Source organism: Lithobates pipiens, unplaced genomic scaffold, assembly GCF_037356315.1.
Source record: "Lithobates pipiens isolate NorthernLeopardFrog02 unplaced genomic scaffold, aLitPip1_a1.2 Scaffold_13, whole genome shotgun sequence".
Classification (NCBI taxonomy): domain Eukaryota; kingdom Metazoa; phylum Chordata; class Amphibia; order Anura; family Ranidae; genus Lithobates; species Lithobates pipiens.
The window spans coordinates 515,585,898-515,598,509 of NW_027507718.1; positions in this window are offsets into that span (position 1 = coordinate 515,585,898).

Here is a 12,612-nt window from a genome sequence, read left to right on the forward strand (position 1 = left end):
TCAGTAAACTGTAGGGAGAATGAACAGAATTACAAAAGAGACTTTATTTCTCCTGACTGTTGTTCCCACACTTTATCAAAACATTAATATTTGTTGATTCAAAAAGGTATTTTTATACCTTCTACAGAGTTTTACACAACATATGAGGCTGACTGAGCACAAGGGCTCGTCAAATTTCCTCTATTTGTTACCTGGAAATCTATCAGGCCATACCTTTGTATCAACAGGGGTTCATTTTTTTAATGTAGGAATATTTATGTGTCCCCCACGGGAATTTCTGCAGTTTACAAGGCTGTCAGGACCTAGGTCCTTTGTCGACAAATTTCCTTTATCTGCACCCGGGTATTAGAATGGGACCAAGCTCCTATATCAAAGGTAATTAAACTACGGACATATCTACTTATTTTCCCTCAGCCTGGATAAAGCAAAATAGAATAGAAACAGATAAACATTCAATTAATCTCTATATTATATGTATGTAATCTGTCCGGTAAGTCGCTGCCTGGGAGGTACTAGTTCAGTGAGCCGGCCTCTGTTAACGTCAAATTTGAGACGGAGGACTTACAGTATTGCCGTACGGTCGTCGGTTCACTGGGTTGTTGGCCAGTGGTTTCCAGGAATTTGGACTTCTGGCTCCTCAAAGGACCAAAATGTTGGAGAATAATCTGTATTCTCAGACCGTCTCTCAATTCAAGTTAAGACATTTATTGCATATGCAAGAGAAATGGTTACATGTACGTTCAGGCTTCAAAAATCCATTTCTGCCTGTCATAGGATTACATGCTCCTTTTTATCACCCTTAAACCTTCCTCCTTCCTGCTTGTAATGTCTTGTATAATTGCAACCTTTATTTCAATGTGAAGCAGGAAGGAGGGAATGTCCGTTTTACAGGCACCACCCCGCCACAGGATGTTCTATACACGAGATTCTAAACATTTCATTGTTGTGAGCTATGTTTTTCAATTTCTGCTAATGTAGAATTGTCATAGTTATATGATTATTCAGCATATTGAGGTATAATAGGGTTATATAAAACATATTTCTGAGCATTTTAAACTTAATGAAGATAAAGCTATATTTCTATGCATATTCATAGCTGACATTTAAAGGCATAATACTTCATTTCTCTAACATCTTTGCCTTGTGTAAGATTGTCTCTCTTTACCCTATTTTTGTGCTAAATTATTTAAGATAACATAAGAATTTATAACAAAAAAGGATGGCAGAACTAAGGGGATTATTGCGGTGCCTAATAATAGTGGAATATATCAGAGTAAAGTACTAAATGCACAATAGAAAAATTGTAAAGTAAGAAATATAAATGCAGTACATATTTAAAATGAAGGAATATTCATTCTTTATTTGATAGAATAATTGTATAAAATGTATATCACCAAAATTGAATCACAACAGTACAAAATACATCGATATAAAATCATTGTCTGTACGGCATGGTAGGTAGGATCAAACATTTATTCGCTGGTCAAAGGAGTCCCATGTTTCGCCATTACGATGGTTTCTTCAGGGGAACCAATTTTTTGACCCAAAAGGAGACGAATAAAGACTTTAGATAATGACAAAATAGACAAACAATTGTTATACAGAATATAGTGGGTGAATACTACCTGGTCCTTAATCAAGGTATGTATCTAAATATGAAATATAAGTTGAGAGATAATAAAATTGAAGATAACGTTCTATATCCAATACAAAAGAATGTCAGTACTAGTCAATTACATACCCCCAACTCACCTCCAAGCCCACAACTGACCGGATACTCTCAAAGGGGGTAAAGGGGGGTAAAAACGTCCAGCCCCATGAATCACCAATGGCGACTGCAGGGGGTAGAGAGACCAATCAATAATATTTTTTTATAAAAGACTTTACATATAATAGCATATACAGGGAAAATGCTACCTCGTACATACCACATAGAAGATTATTATGAAGACGTTATATGAAGTAGGGACATCATGAGTTGAAAAAGGTTTGAAAAAAGGAATAGATGCACTTACATCCAACCTGGGTACACATAGGAAGACAAAACAAATATTACATAGCCTCATTAAGTGAGGAGTCTATGAAAAATAAAAATACGTAGGTTTAATTTGACTTTGAGTATAATAATCTATAAATAAGCTCATCTGAGCCCAATAGAGAGTTCTATTAGTTCAAAGACCAAAATCAATGATAGGTCTCCGATCATGCAGTCTAGCCTAAACCAAGGCTTAGCAATGCAGAGAAAAAAAAAAGGATATATAACAGCAGGAAAGGCTGAGAGAGTGTGGACAATAACTAGCCTAATCCTGTTTACTAACCTTCATACAGTGCGCACAGCAGGTCGGTGTCCCCACAGAACCAGCAGCTCTTATATACCCCCCACTCTGTCGGTGTCTAAACGTGGATGCCGACAGCGAGCGGGGGCTGCGCCACACTGCGCATGCGCCGAACGAAGGCGCCAACAGAGAGCGGACTGGACAACAACTGCGCAGGTGCCCGCTCCACAGCTCAGGCCTACACTCCCCAGAATGCTTTGCCGATGACAGCGCGTCACCACAGCAACGTGATTAACGCGAATGTCAACAACAGGCAAAGTGGAGTAGATGGAATACACCAGGATGTAAAAATTGAACGGAGAGGCAGGCGCCTTAATGCCAAACGGCGCCAATAGCCACAGTGTATGTTTTGACGGGCACTGGTTCCACAAATCAGTGCCCAGGGCGTCCATACATAAACCTTCCCCCTTTCTGCTTGTAATGTCTTGTATAATTGCAACCTTTATATGTATGTGAAGCAGAAAGGAGGGAATGTCCGTTTTACAGGCAACACCCTGCCACAGGATGTTCTATACACGAGATTCTAAACATTTCATTGTTGTGAGCTATGTTTTTCAATTTCTGCTAATGTAGAATTTTCATAGTTATATGATTATTCAGCATATTGAGGTATAATAGGGTTATATAAAACATATTTCTAAGCATTTTAAACTTAAAGAGGGATTCCACCAAAAAAAAAAAAAATATTAAAAGCCAGCAGCTATAAATACTACAGCTGCTGACTTTTAATAAATGGACACTCACCTGTCCCGGGTTCCAGCGATGCCGGCAGCCGAGGCCGATCGATCGCTCGGGCCTCGGCTGCTGCCGCCACCGCCACCATTCTAGGTGAGGGAATCAGGAAGTGAAGCGAATCGGCTTCACTTCCCGGTTCCCTACTGCGCATGCGCGAGTCGCACCGCGCAATAGGAAATCTCCGCGCTGTCACTGGGACCCGTGTGTGTCCCAGCAGACAGCGTGGCAGGGCAGGAAATGGCGTAGACTCCCACGGGAGTCTATGCCCGGAAGTGGGTGTAAATACCTGTCTTTGACAGGTATCTCCACCCCCCTCCCCCCTGAAAGGTGTCAATTGTGACACCGGAGGGGGGGGAGGGATCCGATCAGCGGAGGTTCCACTTTAGGGTGGAATCCCGCTTTAATGAAGATAAATCTTTATTTCTATGCATATTCATAGCTGACATTTAAAGGTATAATACTTAATTTCTCTAACATCTTTGCCTTGTGTAAGATGCTCTCTCTTTACCCTATTTTTGTGCTAAACTATTTAAAATAACATAAGAATTTATAACATAAAATATTAATGTTTTTGTTAAAATATTTTTTAATTATTTAATAAAGAATGAATAATAAAAAAAACAATAACACACTATACTAACACTGCACTGCAATAACACTATATTCTAACACTGCACTACAATAACGCACTATACTAACACTGCACTACAATAAATTGACTCTCAATTCCAATAACGAGATAATGTGGCAATCACAGGAGCTGTTTTTTCAAGGCACAGGGTGGGTGAGAAAATATATCTTGGATTACGTAAAATGGAACAGTAATATTTAACCACAATAGCTCCCAGGATATATGTAAACACTATTCTTAGTTTGTTTAATTCTGAACAATACATGATCATTGAAAGAGCTGATCACATTGACTTCTGGAGACAGACTGTCTGGTCACCTGGGCTGCCTTAAGTGCTGTTAATTTACATGCTAATTATATAGTTGTCTGCTAAGTTGTTGCTAGAGAGGGGGGGGGGGGGGGGGTATCCAGGAGCCAGCCCTATCTCGTTATCTAACCCCTTGTGTTAAAAGTGTATAAAAAGACTTGTATTCTGGTTTTAATAAACAGTCCATGTCAGCAGCTAAACAGGTCTCATCTTGTTTTGTGCTTGTGAGCGGTTGGAATATCTGATATCTATATTGAGACTGGGAGGAAGTGGTAAATGATGAAAGCACTCAAGCGGAGTGTGGGACGTTTTGTTACTTTGGTGGCAAGCAGTGGGACGCTTCCTGCAGTCTGGGACATCCAAACCTCCACCTGGATCCTAGGCCCGGATAGCAGGACAGGAGGAGAGGCACAGATACCAGCCACCATGGAAGAGGAATTCAGAAGGAGGTTGCGAGAGGTACAGATACAGCACAGAGGACCAGCATCAGAGAAGGTCCTGCTGGGATGGTTTGCTTCTATCTGCTGCGAACTCTGGAAGGAAGCACTAGCCTGTGAACAGCAACACCAGGGAAAAATTATCCCCTCCATCCAGGAAAGGTACTGGTCACACAAGGAGCAGACAGCTGAATTAAGCAGGCTGGTCTGGGCAGAGATGAAGCTGGATGAGAGCTACAGTGCCATCCGGTAGCATGTATCCCAAGCATACCCTTGGATAGTGGATGACAGCCGAATGGAAGAAATGTAAACGAAAGGTACTAATGCGCTCCACCTGACTAACAATAAATATCTAAAAATGCCGAATGGAAGGCCCTCTCTGGTGGTGCAGTGCAGCATGGCTCTCTCTCTCTGGTGGTGCAGCGTGGCTCTCTTTCTGGTGGTGCAGCATGGCTCTCTCTCTGGTGGTGCAGAGTGGCTCTCTCTCTGGTGGTGCGGCGCAGCGTGGCGCTCTCTCTCTGGTGGTGCGGCGCAGCGTGGCGCGCTCTCTCTGGTGGTGCGGCGCAGCGTGGCGCTCTCTCTCTTGTGGTGCGGCGCAGCGTGGCGCTCTCTCTCTTGTGGTGCGGCGCAGCGTGGCGCTCTCTCTCTTGTGGTGCGGTGCAGCATGGCGCTCTCTCTCTGGTGGTGCGGTGCAGCGTGACTCTCTCTCTGGTGTGGTGGTGCAGCATGGCTCTCTCTGTTGGTGCAGTGCAGCATGGCTCTCTCTGGTGGTGCTGGGGCTATTAGTTCCCCAGCACAGTCCTCTCTTTCATCTCCTGTAGTAGCTGCTACAGGCACTTCTGTTTGTTTCCAGGTTTTTCTCTCCCTCCCCCCACCCCCCAACCCCAGCAGTGTGCATGCTGGGGAGTGTAGTCAGCTCCCTGCTGAAAACAATTGGGCTACCTTTCTCTGGGACTACATTTCCCATGATGCCCCTCTAGGTCTCTGATTGGCCCTCTGTGGTGGCCAATGGTGAGGGAAGCTTTCTCCTCACATGTGCTCCCGACAAGAGAAGGGGTGGGCACGAGCGGGGGAAACGTCTTCACAGCAGCCCCGCCCCTTGCCTCACCGCGCAGACACCTTGGCTGGAGGAGGAGGAGCAGCCCCTGGGATCAGAGAGCGGAACTGTCAGCGCAGCGCTGAGGCTGAGCTGTGCGTGAGAGACACACAGCTCAGCACATTCAGCCGCCAGTTCCGCCGGAGGAGACACAGAATGGCCGCATATCGGTAGCGGCGAGCGGCGGCCACGGCCTGTGTTAACCATGTTCAGGCCGTGGTCGCCGCTTACCTCCCGCTGTGCGGCCTAAACAGCAATATTCTTTGGAGCGGGCGGCCCCGGCCCACCGGGCAAATGCCCGTCTGCCCTATGGCCAGTCGGGGCCTGGTGTGGACCAAGCTGTACCCTAGTCATGTGTAGAGCAAAAAAAAAAAAAAGCCTCTATATGCCAAAAGTGCTACCACACAATACATGCCACCAGTAAATTGGAGTTACACCCAGAAATGCAACTTCCGCTGATCCGGTACCTCCCCCCCTCCGGTGTCACATTTGCCACCTTTGGTGGGGGGGGCAGATACCTGTCTAATACAGGTATTTGCTCCCACTTCTGGCGAAAGAGCGCCGCAGAATCTGCGGTGAACTACGCCATGTCTGGCCTCTCCTACGTCCCCCCGCTGTCTTCAGGGAGAAGACAGCAGAAGACAGCAGGGATAATTCAAAACCCGCAGCACGACTCGCACATGCACAGTAGGGAACCAGGCTGTGAAGCCGCAAGGCTTCACTTTCTGATTCCCTTACTGAAGATGCCGGCACCTTAGGGTTGCCACCTGTCCGGGATTCACCCGGACAGTATGGATTTTGAAACATGTGCCCGGGTCTCTGACCACCTGAGACCCGGGCACATTATTCATTTCAGACCCGTCAGTGGCTCCCTGCATGGCCGTGTCTCCTTAATTTCGGGTTCGCAGCGGCGTAGCACTGCTTTATTTCAGCTGCTGTTCAGCTGTCAGTGCGGGACGGGAGTTGGACACAGAGGCAGAGGCGGAGCCTCCATGGTGCTCTCCTCCAATCCTCTGGATGGCTGCAGAAGGGACAAGGAGGTGGGCGGAGCCTCCCTATTCTCTGCTGCTCTGGAATGTGTGCAGAGATCGCGCTGGGACTGCAGACAAGATTGTAAGGTAAGTGTTTTAATTGTCAGGATTTCATAGCACTTTCACCTCTCCTCCCCCCACCATACACTATACACACACCCCTCCATACACTATACACACACCCCTCCATACACTATACAAACAACCCTCCCCCCACCATACACTATATACACCCCCCTCCATACACTATACATACACCCCTCCCCCCACCATACACCCCCCTCCCCCCACCATGCACTATACACCCCCCTCCCCCCACCATGCACTATATACCCCCTCCCCCCACCATACACTATACATACTGCCCTACTGACACCATTTACTGCTCTACTGACACTGTCCACTGATCTACTGACACCATTTACTGCTCTACTGACACTGTCCACTGCCCTACTGACACCATTTACTGCTCTACTGACACATTCCACTGATTTACTGACACCATTTACTGCCCTAATGACACCATGTACTGCCCTACTGACACCATTTACTGCTCTACTGACACCATTTACTGCTCTACTGACACTGTCCACTGATTTACTGACACCATTTACTGCCCTAATGACACCATGTACTGCCCTACTGACACCATTTACTGCTCTACTGACACCATTTACTGCTCTACTGACACTGTCCACTGATTTACTGACACCATTTATTGCTCTACTGACACCATTTACTGCTCTACTGACACCATTTACTGCTCTACTGACACTGTCCACTGATTTACTGACACCATTTATTGCTCTACTGACAGCATTTACTGCTCTACTGACACTGTCCACTGATTTACTGACACCATTTACTGCTCTACTGACACCATTTACTGCTCTACTAACACCATTTACTGCTCTACTGACACTGTCCACTGCTCTACTGACACCATTTACTGCTCTACTGATACTGTCCACTGCCCTACTGATGGGACACTCTGATGTAAGGGGGTGCTGATGGGACACTCTGTTGTAAGGGGGCTGGTGATGGGACACTCTGATGTAAGGGAGCTGGTGATGGGACACTCTGATGTAAGGGGGTGCTGATGGGACACTCTGATGTAAGGGGGTGCTGATGGGACACTCTGTTGTAAGGGGGCTGGTGATGGGACACTCTGATGTAAGGTGGTGCTGATGGGACACTCTGATGTAAGGGGGCTGGTGATGGGACACTCTGATGTAAGGGGGCTGGTGATGGGACACTCTGATGTAAGGGGGCTGGTGATGGGACACTCTGATGTAAGGTGGTGCTGATGGGACACTCTGATGTAAGGGGGCTGGTGATGGGACACTCTGATGTAAGGGGGCTGGTGATGGGACACTCTGATGTAAGGGAGTGCTGATGGGACACTCTGATGTAAGGGGCTGGTGATGGGACACTCTGTTGTAAGGGGGCTGGTGATGGGACACTCTGATGTAAGGGGGTGCTGATGGGACACTCTGTTGTAAGGGGGCTGGTGATGGGACACTCTGATGTAAGGGGGCTGGTGATGGGACACTCTGATGTAAGGGGGCTGGTGATGGGACACTCTGATGTAAGGGGGCTGGTGATGGGACACTCTGATGTAAGGGGGCTGGTGATGGGACACTCTGATGTAAGGGGGTGCTGATGGGACACTCTGTTGTAAGGGGGCTGGTGATGGGACACTCTGATGTAAGGGAGCTGGTGATGGGACACTCTGATGTAAGGGGGTGCTGATGGGACACTCTGATGTAAGGGGGTGCTGATGGGACACTCTGTTGTAAGGGGGCTGGTGATGGGACACTCTGATGTAAGGTGGTGCTGATGGGACACTCTGATGTAAGGGGGCTGGTGATGGGACACTCTGATGTAAGGGGGCTGGTGATGGGACACTCTGATGTAAGGGGGCTGGTGATGGGACACTCTGATGTAAGGTGGTGCTGATGGGACACTCTGATGTAAGGGGGCTGGTGATGGGACACTCTGATGTAAGGGGGCTGGTGATGGGACACTCTGATGTAAGGGAGTGCTGATGGGACACTCTGATGTAAGGGGCTGGTGATGGGACACTCTGTTGTAAGGGGGCTGGTGATGGGACACTCTGATGTAAGGGGGTGCTGATGGGACACTCTGTTGTAAGGGGGCTGGTGATGGGACACTCTGATGTAAGGGGGCTGGTGATGGGACACTCTGATGTAAGGGGGCTGGTGATGGGACACTCTGATGTAAGGGGGCTGGTGATGGGACACTCTGATGTAAGGGGGCTGGTGATGGGACACTCTGATGTAAGGGGGCTGGTGATGGGACACTCTGATGTAAGGGGGCTGCTGATGGGACACTCTGATGTAAGGGGGCTGGTGATGGGACACTCTGATGTAAGGGAGTGCTTATGGGACACTCTGATGTAAGGGGCTGGTGATGGGACACTCTGTTGTAAGGGGGCTGGTGATGGGACACTCTGATGTAAGGGGGCTGGTGATGGGACACTCTGATGTAAGGGGGCTGGTGATGGGACACTCTGATGTAAGGGGGCTGGTGATGGGACACTCTGATGTAAGGGAGTGCTTATGGGACACTCTGATGTAAGGGGCTGGTGATGGGACACTCTGTTGTAAGGGGGCTGGTGATGGGACACTCTGATGTAAGGGGGCTGGTGATGGGACACTCTGATGTAAGGGGGCTGGTGATGGGACACTCTGATGTAATGGGGCTAGTGATGGGACACTCTGATGTAAGGGGGCTAGTGATGGGACACTCTGATGTAAGGGGGCTAGTGATGGGACACTCTGATGTAAGGGGGCTAGTGATGGGACACTCTGATGTAAGGGGGCTGGTGATGGGACACTCTGATGTAAGGGGGCTGGTGATGGGACACTCTGATGTAATGGGGCTGGTGATGGGACACTCTGATGTAAGGGGGCTAGTGATGGGACACTCTGATGTAAGGGGGCTGGTGATGGGACACTCTGATGTAAGGGGGCTGGTGATGGGACACTGATGTAAGGGGGTGCTGATGGGACACTCTGATGTAAGGGGGCTGGTGATGGGACACTCTGATGTAAGGGGGCTGGTGATGGGACACTCTGATGTAAGGGGGCTGGTGATGGGACACTCTGATGTAAGGGGGCTGGTGATGGGACACTCTGATGTAAGGGGGTGCTGATGGGACACTCTGATGTAAGGGGGCTGGTGATGGGACACTCTGATGTAAGGGGGCTGGTGATGGGACACTCTGATGTAAGGGGGCTGGTGATGGGACACTCTGATGTAAGGGGGTGCTGATGGGACACTCTGATGTAAGGGGGCTGGTGATGGGACACTCTGATGTAAGGGGGCTGGTGATGGGACACTCTGATGTAAGGGGGTGCTGATGGGACACTCTGATGTAAGGGGGCTGGTGATGGGACACTCTGATGTAAGGGGGCTGGTGATGGGACACTCAAAATGTAAGTGGGCCGGTCTGGATGAAGTCCAGGGCCATATTTCTGTCCCAGTCCAGCCCTGATCTGCCATGAACTATGTAGTAGAAGAATCGGACGGATTTCATACGGATCTCTCACATTCACATTACATATATAGAGGATTGTAAAATCTGATTGTATGATGTATGGCCAGCTATAGGAGATTGTACAATCTGATTGTAATGTGTGTGTGTGTGGGGGGTGCATAGGATTGTACAATCCGAAGAACATATGGATGATTGCATACAGACAGTACCTCTCACGAGCTCTCTCCACACAATAATGACACTGGCACAGCTCCGCACTCAATATAAACGGCTAAGGGAGCTGCCTGTGACGTCACTCGCCAGAGAGCTCCCATATATGGGCATGCAATTTTTAGAGCGACCGTTAGCGTTAATGTCAGTCTGTGTAAGATGTGGGAAAGGGAGTCACGTGACCATACGGAGCGGACCTGTTTGAGAACTAGTCTCTGTTTACACCATCAGGCTCCACCCACTCCTTCCAATCCTTGGGCCGTGTGATCTATCAGCGTGAAGGGAGGGGGCGGGCGTTATAAACCGCCCATCTCTAAACACCGCCCACAGACAACAGTCTATTCATCTCGCCCCTCCCTGTCCCCGCCCACCCTAAACACAGCCCCCCCCCCGCCATTCATTACTGGACGTAATGTGTGCGTGTGTGTGTGGGGGGGGGGGGTGGATATGATTGTACAATCCGAAGAACATATGGATGATTGCATACAGACAGTACCTCTCACGTGCTCTCTCCACACAATAATGACACGGGCACAGCTCCGCACTCAATATAAACGGCTAAGGGAGCTGCCTGTGACGTCACTCACCAGAGAGCTCCCATATATGGGCATGCAATTTTTAGAGCGACCGTTAGCGTTAATGTCAGTCTGTGTAAGATGTGGGAAAGGGAGTCACGTGACCATACGGAGCGGACCTGTTTGAGAACTAGTCTCTGTTTACACCATCAGGCTCCACCCACTCCTTGGGCCGTGTGATCTATCAGCGTGAAGGGAGGGGGCGGGCGTTATAAACCGCCCATCTCTAAACACCGCCCACAGACAATAGTCTATTCATCTCGCCCCTCCCTGTCCCCGCCCACCCTAAACACAGCCCCCCCCCCCCCCCCCCCCGCCATTCATTACTGGACGTAATGTGTGCGTGTGTGTGTGGGGGGGGGGTGGATATGATTGTACAATCCGAAGAACATATGGATGATTGCATACAGACAGTACCTCTCACGAGCTCTCTCCACACAATAATGACACTGGCACAGCTCCGCACTCAATATAAACGGCTAAGGGAGCTGCCTGTGACGTCACTCACCAGAGAGGTCCCATATATGGGCATGCAATTTTTAGAGCGACCGTTAGCGTTAATGTCAGTCTGTGTAAGATGTGGGAAAGTGAGTCACGTGACCATACGGAGCGGACCTGTTTGAGAACTAGTCTCTGTTTACACCATCAGGCTCCACCCACTCCTTGGGCCGTGTGATCTATCAGCGTGAAGGGAGGGGGCGGGCGTTATAAACCGCCCATCTCTAAACACCGCCCACAGACAATAGTCTATTCATCTCGCCCCTCCCTGTCCCCGCCCACCCTAAACACAGCCCCCCCCCCCCCCGCCATTCATTACTGGACGTAATGTGTGCGTGTGTGTGTGGGGGGGGGTGGATATGATTGTACAATCCGAAGAACATATGGATGATTGCATACAGACAGTACCTCTCACGAGCTCTCTCCACACAATAATGACACTGGCACAGCTCCGCACTCAATATAAACGGCTAAGGGAGCTGCCTGTGACGTCACTCACCAGAGAGGTCCCATATATGGGCATGCAATTTTTAGAGCGACCGTTAGCGTTAATGTCAGTCTGTGTAAGATGTGGGAAAGGGAGTCACGTGACCATACGGAGCGGACCTGTTTGAGAACTAGTCTCTGTTTACACCATCAGGCTCCACCCACTCCTTGGGCCGTGTGATCTATCAGCGTGAAGGGAGGGGGCGGGCGTTATAAACCGCCCATCTCTAAACACCGCCCACAGACAACAGTCTATTCATCTCGCCCCGCCCACCCTAAACACAGCCCCCCCCCCGCCATTCATTACTGGACGTAATGTGTGCGTGTGTGTGTGGGGGGGGGGTGGATATGATTGTACAATCCGAAGAACATATGGATGATTGCATACAGACAGTACCTCTCACGAGCTCTCTCCACACAATAATGACACTGGCACAGCTCCGCACTCAATATAAACGGCTAAGGGAGCTGCCTGTGACGTCACTCGCCAGAGAGCTCCCATATATGGGCATGCTATGCTTAGAGCGACCGTTAGCGTTAGTGTCAGTCTGTGTAAGATGTGGGAAAGGGAGTCACGTGACCATACGGAGCGGACCTGTTTGAGAACTAGTCTCTGTTTACACCATCAGGCTCCACCCACTCCTTGGGCCGTGTGATCTATCAGCGTGAAGGGAGGGGGCGGGCGTTATAAACCGCCCATCTCTAAACACCGCCCACAGACAACAGTCTATTCATCTCGCCCCGCCC